This window comes from Schistocerca nitens, chromosome 3, assembly GCF_023898315.1.
Source record: "Schistocerca nitens isolate TAMUIC-IGC-003100 chromosome 3, iqSchNite1.1, whole genome shotgun sequence".
Classification (NCBI taxonomy): Eukaryota; Metazoa; Arthropoda; class Insecta; order Orthoptera; family Acrididae; genus Schistocerca; species Schistocerca nitens.
In genome coordinates, this window is record NC_064616.1 from 75,632,920 (window position 1) to 75,642,631 (window position 9,712).

Sequence of the window (9,712 nt, forward strand, 5' to 3'; positions counted from 1 at the left end):
CACCTGGTCGCCACCTCCCAGTGCTCGCTGCTGCTGCTGCTTCCACCTGGTCGCCGCTTCCCAGTGCTCGCTGCTGCTGTTGCCGCTGCCTGGTTGCTGTCTGTCGGAGCTCGCTGATGCTACTGCGGCTTCTGCTGTTGTTTCCACTGCTGCTGTAGCCGCCATCTCCCGGTGCTCGCCGCCGCCCAGTGCTCGTCGCTGCCCCCCGTTTTAGTTCCTTTCATACTTCGGCGTCCTGTCACCTGTGGGCACTGCCTGCAATCATGGACACCCCTATTACCACCATCATCTACACCTCCCCTCCACCTGCCCCCACTGTGACATCGCGGAGTGGTTCCTCTGGGATTAATCCGTCTCGTCCACCTCCCCTACTCACAGTCTCATCTCCCTCTATCTTCACCTCATCAATGTATCCTTACCTTTGTGTCACTCCTGCCCCTGCTCCTGCCCTTCCTCCCACCTCCCACTCCTATCACCCGGCAAGACGACTTTCCTCCCCTCCCAAACCTCCCCCTGCAACTACCCCTGCTTCGCCCACCCTAGCAACTGTCCGCTGTGCACAGTCGCCACCACAGAGCGCCCTACCCTCTTAGCCAGTGCCACTGCCTCAGAGGAGAGCCCTGCCACCACCACCTCCCCATCCATCTGGTCCCTCATCCCTCCTCCCAAGCCACACCCACTAAAAAATCTTCCAAACACCCCAGTAGTGACCTCTCCTCCACCCTGTCCTACAAAAAACAACAGCCCATCCCACTTCCCTCTGACCCCGCCACGAAATCCAACCCACCTCCCAAGCCCTCTCCCTGTATACCTTTGTCCTAGCCAATCCTGATCCGCAATTCCTCGATGCCTGCACCCTCACCCTTGAAATCCGGAAGTACATCTCCAGTGCACCCATCACCCAACTTATCCCTCGCAGAGACTCTGTTCTCATCAAGTCCCCTTCTCCCTCTTTCCATACTGATCTCCTTCGGCGCCTTCCCTGCATCACCTTTGGCCCCCGTGCATCCCTCACCCCTTTCCTTACATCCTCCTCTCCTTGTCAGCCCCAAACCCCTCATCGTGTGCCAGCCTTCACCACCGTGATCACAAAACTTGGCCCTGTGGTCACAGAGGCTGAGGTGTTGGTGGAACTGAACACCCACCCTGCCCTGGAAATCTGCTCAGCCCATTGTATTTACAACTCCTCTGGCCCTACCTTCCTTATGCGTATATTTACAGAGTCCGCCTCCTCCATCGACCACCTCCTCACACAGGGAGCCCTGATTTTCAACCGCCACCACACTGTTGCCCCGTCCCATTCCCCTCCTACGGCTGCCAACAATATCTCCTGTAGAACGACCACCTCTCCCAAAACTGCAAGAACCCCGCCACCTGACCCCATTGTAAAGCCTCCCACTTCCCACTTCCTTAAACAGTGTCCCAACCTCGCCTCTCCCCCTTCCTGCAACACCTGCAATGAACCTCACCCCACCCATTCCTCCAAATGCAAAGCAAACCCCTCCCACCAACCCTGAGTTCGCTGTCCCCGTTCGCCCTTATCGACCTGCCCATCCACCCCAACAATTCCCTCCACCCTCCCCCTACAGCAGAAGACATCATTTGGTTCCTCACTATCGTCCTGCAGAACATCCACCCCTTCCAGCGCCCCCACACACACCAGCAGATTTCCCTCGCCACCCGCTCTTTTTTCCACTTTAACACCTACACCACCTACTCCCACAACCAGGCCCACTTTACCTTCACCCACCTCGACACCCTCATTTAAGCCCCTCTCTCCTCATCCCGCTTCCTTCCCACCTCCAACCTCTTGGCACATCACCAGTATCGTCACCTCTACCTCAACATTCACTCCCTCCCTGCCAACAAATACCTCTTCATGCATACCCTATCCCAGCACCAGGTTCCTCCTTCATCCTTAATGAAACCTTCCTCCAACCCCACCATGTTGTCTGCACCTCCCCCAATCTCCTGCGCTGGCAATCCCCTTCCCCTTCCCTGAGGTGGGGTCGCTATAGGCCACCTCAAGCATCTCCCTGTCCGGCCACAACCCCTCCTCAATGACCTTCACCTCAGGATATTTTTTCCCTCCCTCATCATCACCTGTGCCACTATATCCGCCCCACAGCTCCTCTCCCCTTTGACTTCATTTCCCATGTTGACCATACCTTCTCCACCCATGTGATTGTCGCTGACCTCAACATCCACAGCCATGACCCTGCCACCCTTCCGCGGTGGCATCAGTTCCTTGCCACCCTCCATGTTGACCGTGTTCCTCTCTCACAGCACACCCATCCTGAAAGTAACTCCACCCCTGATGTTATCCGCTCTTCCCCCAACCTCCTTGATTGCATCGCCATTGATGTCCTCGATCCCGTTGGTAGTGACCATCTCACTGTCCTTCTCACCATCTCCTCTGCCCCTGCAGCCACCCGTCCAGCTGCCTGTCCATAGTCTCTCCATGATTACAGCCGTGCTGACTGGGATGCCTACCAGGAATCCATTGCCTTACAGGTCGAAAGCCACCCCCTCACCTTTCAACATCCTGCTGACATCACCCATGCCTCTTCCTTCCTTCAGAAGACCATCACTGACGCTGTGGAGGCTCATGTCCCTACCAAACTCATCCACCCTCACCGTCCTATGCTTCCTCCACAGGCCGTCCTTCTGAATAAATCCTGCAGGCTCTACTGCCCCTTCCTCACTCATTTGCCACCAGCAATTACAGCGACACATCCGGAACCCCCTTACTGCAAAGAAACGCCAGGACTGGCGCCAGACATGCACATGCCTCAACTCCACCCTCCCTATCAACCATCGCCTTAGTGGTATCCATCCCACCCCACATTACCCTATCCTCCATGACGATCCATCCTTTCCTGACAACCTCAGTAAAGCTAACCATTTTGCTTCCCACTTCTCCGAGGTCTTCTCCATTCCTGATGATCCCTATTTTGATTACTCCCTCTTCCCCACCATCCTTGACCACACTGACACCTCTGTCCCACCGCTCGCCCCTAGCTTCCAGTACTTGGATCTGTTACCCTCCTCAGACATCAACACTCCCATCACCACACATGACATCACACTCATCCTCAGCTCCAAACGCAACGCCACTCCTGGTCATGATGGCATCACCTACTGCCACCTCAAGGAATCCTCCCTCATCCTTCCAGGCTGTCCTTGCTACTCTGTACAATGTCCTTCTCTCCACTGGACTTTACCCTGACCTGTGGAAGACTTCCCGTGTCGTGCTGTTCCCTAAACACAACGAACCCCCCTCTGATACCTCTTCCTATTGTCCCATCTGCCTCACGTCCGTGTTCAGTAAGGTCTTCGAGACCATCCTCTCTCACCATATTCACCGCCATCTTAACCAGCACCACCTCCTTCCCCTTACCCAATGTGGCTTCCAGCCCTCCTTCTCTGCCGACAACCAGCTCCTTAATCTTACCAATCTTCTTTCCCTCCAACTTAACTCCCGTCGCTCCGCCATCTTCATGTCCCTTTCCGTCCAGAACGCCTATGACTGTGTCTGGCATCCTGGGCTCCTCTTCAAACTCCAGACCTATGCACTCCCCATCAACTTCATCTGTCTCGTTGCTTCCTTCCTCTCCCATCGTCCCTCCTATGTGACTATCCTCAATCACAACTCCCATAGTTTCTATCCCTTTGCCAGCGTGCCCCAAGACTCCGTCCTTTCCCCTCTCCTCCATCTCCTGTACACTGCTGATATGCCCAAACCTCCCCAGTCTGTTCATCTCCTCCAGCCCTTTATCCTACCCTTCAACGGTCCCAACGTACCCTCCAAACCCACCTTGACCAATTCACCGCTTGGTTCCTACGTATCAACCCCTCCAAGACCCAGGCAACCATCATAGGCCGCACCACCTGCTCCTTCCGTCTCCATGATTTCTACCTCACCATTTATGGCCGTCCTATCCACCTCACTCCTACCCTCAAATACCTTGGCCTCACTCTCAACCGCCACCTCACCTGGACTCCCCATGTCCTTACCATCCAACACAAAGCTCACAACAGACTCCGCCTCCTGAAACTCCTGTCTGGCCGGACATGGGGTCTGCATCCTTCCACCATCCCTCATACCTACAAATCCTTGATCCGCCCCATCCTCTGTTATGCCAGCGTGGCTTGGATATCCGCCCATCGCAGGTTCTGTAAATCCCTCCAAATCCTCGAACAACATGCAATGCACCTGGCCCTCTGCACCCACCTTCCATCCCCCACGCGCATCCTTAACGACCTCATCCCCTTCCCCCACCTTTTCCTTTAACACATCTGCACACTATATATTGTCCACCACATTGATCCCCCTCACCCTCTGGCGTCACCCTTCCTCTCCACCCCCAGCTCGTTGCCGCGCCTTTACCGTTGTGTCCCACCCTCTCTCCATCTCCACACCCTCTGCCTCCTTTCCCAAAGCAACTTCCACCATCTACCTCTCCCGGATGATGAGTTTCGTCCTGACATCTACCCTTCCTACCAACTCTAACCCCATCTTCCTCCTGCCTCCTCTTCAGGGCTCCCTCTCCTCCCCCTCCCTTCTCAGAGTGGCTTTCCCCTCCTACTCCCCCTCCCTCTCTTGTGCTCCTCTTCAGTGTCTCTGCACTCCCTCCTGCCTTGTCTTCGCTCTTCATCTCCTGCCCCACCAGTCTCCTGCCTCTTGGTGTACCCACTGACGTTCCTACTCTTTTCATCCCGCCGCCTCCCCTGCTGCACCTTGCTCTCCCCTTCTTTTCCATCCTCTCCGGCATCTCCCTCGGCAGGTCCCACCTGGCAGTTTCATTCTTCATCGTGTGCGCTCCAAGTGGGTTTAAAGTGTGTTGTTCTGGAGTGTTTTTAATACTGTGGCCAACTTTTAACCTCTGCGTGTGCCTTCAGTGTCTTCTTTTTAAGAATCGAAACTGTGTTTTTTAACTTTGTGTCGACTTTTTTAATTGTCCCTCATGAACGTCTGCATGACAGTGTATTTTTACCTCCATTATCTCCCATTACTCTGTTTTACGTCCCCCTCTTTATCGCCTTATATGTAACATTTTAGTCTTGTATTAGTTGTCATGTCACTCGGCTGAAGAGCGGCGGATTGTGTCGCTGACAGCCCTCACCTGCCCATATAGGGCAGTGGAATGAAATCACAATAAAGAAAAAAAAAGAAAAAAATTACGCAGTTGTTACAGCGGTTCCTGTTGCTACAATGGCAGGTTATGAAGATTTAAGTGAGTTGGAACGCGGTGTTATAGTCTGCGCACGAGCGATGGGACACAGTATCTCCAAGGTAGCAACGAAGTGGGGATTTTGCCTTACAACCACTTCACGAGTGTATCGTGAATATAAGGAATTCAACAAAACATCAAATCTCTGACGTTTCTGCGGCCGGAAAAAGATCCTGCAAGAACTGGACCAATGATGACCGAAGAGAACTGTTCAACGTGATGGAAGTGAAACTATTCCGCAAAATGCTTCAGATTTCAACACTGCGCCATCAACAAGTGTCAGCGTGCGAACCTTTCAACGAAAAATCATCGATATACGCTTTCGGAGCCGAATGCCCACTCGTGTACCCTTCATGACTGCACGACACAGAGCTTTACGCCTTGCCTGGGCCCGTTGACACCGACATTGGACTGTTGATGATTGAAAACATGTTGCCTGGTCGGACGAGTCTCGTTCAAATTGTACCGAGTGGATGGACGTGTACGGGTATGGAGACAACCTCATGAATCCATGGACCCTGCATGTCAGCAGGGGACTGTTCAAGCTGGTGCAGCCTCTGTAATGGTGTGGGGCGTGTGCAGTCGGAAAGATACGACTCCGACAGGTGACACGTAAGTAAGCATGCTGTCTCACCACCTGCATCCATTCATGTATATTGTGCATTCCGACGGACTTGGACAATTCCAGCAGGACACCCCACACGTCCAGAATTACTACAGGGTGACTCCAGGAACACTCTTCTGAGTTTAAACACCTTCGCTGGCCACCAAACACCCCAGACATGATCGTTATTGAGCATATCGGAGATGCCTTGCAACGTGCTGCTCAAAAGAGATCTCCACCCCCTCGTACTCTTACAGATTTACGGACAGCCCTGCAGGATTCATGGTGTCAGTTCCCTCCAGCACTACTTCAGACATTAGTCGAGTCCATGCCACGTATTGTTGCGGCACTTCTGCGTGTTCGTGGGGGTCCTACACGATATTAGGCAGGTGTACCAGTTTCTTTGGCTCCTCTGTGTTTATTATGGAGAGGTATTCCGAAAGAAATATTGTGTTACGGAACAGATAATCGTTCCTTAACAATACTTCACAAAGGTGTTATGATAATGGACGGAGTAGCATGCACCGAAACGCCGCGCGGGATTAGCCGAGCGGTCTAAGTGCTGCAGTCATGGACTGTGCGTCTGGTCCCGGCGGAGGTTCGAGTCCTCCCTCGGGCATGAGTGTGTGTGTTTGTCCTTAGGATAATTTAGGTTAAGTAGTGTGTAAGCTTAGGGACTGATGACCTTAGCAGTTAAGTCTCATAGGATTTCACACATTTGAACATTTGCACCGAAACAGAGAGTATGAGTAGATAGAACGATTAAAGAAAGCAACTTGCCCTGTCAGTAATGAACAACGGAGTAAAACCCCAATGCGCGGCCCAACTGTGATCAAGAGCAGACTGACCAACGTATCCGAACCAACTGAGACGTCATTGCTGATGGAGCTGTAGCGGAATTCGAAACAAGTAACGGATGTGAATATACTATCAACCATAATGACCTACGCTAAGAGAATGTGTGAGCAGTAGGTAACAAGGCAGCTGTCCGATGGTCACAGGCGTGAGGTACATTTGGAGCGTTATGTGCGTTAAGATGATGTCTTTCTCCATCGCTCGGTAACAGGAGACGGTTCTTGGGTAGGTGTAAATCGATGGAGAGGAAGCACATGCGTTTCCAACGAAATCGTTAATATCCTTCAGTCCATGATGTTATATCTGTGGTGTCACCGCCAGACACCACACTTGCTAAGTGGTAGCTTTAAATCGGCCGCGGTCCATCAGTACATGTCGGACCCGCGTGTCGCCACTGTCAGTGATCGCAGACCGAGCGCCACCACACGGCAGGTCTCGAGAGACGGACTAGCACTCGCCCCAGTTGTACGGACGACTTAGCTAGCGATGCACACTGACGAAGCCTCGCTCATTTGCAGAGCAGATAGTTAGAATAGCCTTCAGCTAAGTCAATGGCTACGACCTAGCAAGGCGCCATAGCAATTGATAGTTACCGTATGAAGCATGTGTCATCAAGAACGATGTATACAAATGCTGGATTAAAGTTAAGTATTCCAGAAGCTACGTACTTTTCTTTATAGCATTCATTACGTATCCTGTTTCAGACCTCACGCCATCCTGCGTGAGCTTATAGCGTGCATTTGGCCTCCTCAACTAAGTAGTGTGCGTAGTGTTGGCTAACTGCTAACACTACAATATCCTCCTGTCCAGAGCCACTATGATATCATTTCTAGTGTTACTTAAAGGAAAGTACTTCATCATTACTTTCTCAAATATGTTCAAGTTCTCGTTTCCATAATGCTGACTTTCGAAAACACACAAACATTCTGTTTCACGATGTTGGCTGTCCTCATTTCCTCTTGCAAGGTTTCATCACAAATGTTGCCTTCTACGTCGGCATTAACTGCTATGACTGCATATTCATTTTCTAAATGATTTTCACACAGGCTCATGAAGAAGAACATTTGAAAACTTGGAAATCACTCGTCTTCCATGTCAATACTATCCTCATGTCACACATTAGATCGTACTTCAGCTGAGTCAACCGTGGTACATAATTTTAACTGATTGTCAATCATCGAACTCTATTTCTTTTACTTACTACCTTGTGAGATCGGAATCTCTACAGGAATCTCTACTGGTTTTGCAAAGGTTTTTACACTTCGCATAGTACGCTGAATAACGGAGAGCAAAGGAATTACCACTTTGCAGGACACAAAATCCCGGACGAGCCCCCAGTTGCGGGCTTTCATATATAACTACGCACTCTGTGTTGCAATATTAAAAGATTTCGCTAGTATCGTTGTCTAGAGGCTGGGATATGTAGTTGCCGCATCACAAGCCAAATACTGCTGAGTCTACAGTACACAATACGAATAGACACATGAATCAAATGGTTCAAATGGCTCTGAGCACTATGGGGCTTAACATCTGAGGTCATCTGTCGCCGAGAACTGAGAACTACTTAAACCTAACTAGCCTAAGGACATCACTCACATCCATGCCCGAGGCAGGATTCGAACCTGCGACCGTAGCGGTCTCGCGGTTCCAGACTGAAACGCCTAGAACCGCTTGGGCACACCGGCCGGCAGACACATGAATCGAATGGTCGAAGGTTCCTATCACTCGGCAGCTGCGAATTAATCTAGAAATTTATAAATGAAAGATTGCAATTAAATAAAATCTGCAGGTACTATCTTAACGACTTTAAATGATGAGTACGATAGTAGAAGTACTTTTGAGAATGCGGTATATTTCTGCAAAACACTTATTGGTGTCGATGGTCCAGCAGTTAAATAAAATATAATTTGAATAACAGGGAAACAATAGATTCTTACTGCACGTAATTAGTTATGAACAACAACATAGCTCAGGAGATATTTACTTCTAAACGCACACTACGTCTTCACTGCAGAAGCCACGGAAATCACACTAGAGCACAGGTCGGTACTCCGAAACATTTCTTTCTCTCGCAAACTGCTCCACTCCAAGTCTTTCCCGCGACCGTGCGTCCGGCGCGCCGTCCAGCACTTTCCGTGTCCTCTCCCTTGCTGTCCGTGTCCCTGCCCAGAACTCCTCACCCCAACTCGCTTCCATCCAGTCTCCCCATTCACGAGTGCTGTGATTGCTAGAGCGCTCGCGCCATGTCTTCATGCCAACGCACCCACACAAACATAATGAAACACATTTAAGCACATACGAAATACTGGATTTACATTTAACTACTTGAAATAAAATGAATGTTCCTACGGCTGGACCATAAACACGCTCTAACGCACATTATCAAATACATAAACAACTAAATAAACATATGACAAAAGAAAGGAAGCAAAAGGTAGGCCAGGAGTCTAATGTCTCTGTGCTTTCTAAAACACAGCAAATAATTGACCAGTTCCTTCATCGATAGCATATATCGGATATTAACAAAGACGTAGATGAATCAATATATATATATATATATATATATATATATATATATATATATATATATATATATATATATATATATATATATATATATATAAGCATGCTGCTACCGTTTCTTCGTGTAACTGTGGAGTACTTATGGCCTGACGCAATCGATAGTAATCGGCCACTTTGACCTCCAATAACTCATGTACTATTCAAGTTACGTGTCTGTAATTCAAAAGACATGGCGATCGACAAAATCGGATGAAGCGTTTATATTTTGGAAATTCGTTGCTGCGTGTTGCTTGTATAATTTACAGTCAGATACTAAACTTTAAACTAATAAAGATATTGAAACTTGATTACACCATCAGAATCGTCGTTCAAATAATGGTAATGTGCATGTTTCGTTTTGAGGTATCATGATTCATCTGGCTACTATTAATTCCTATACGAACTGTGAAATGGCTCTGAGCACTATGGGACTTAACTTCTAAGGTCATCAGTCCCC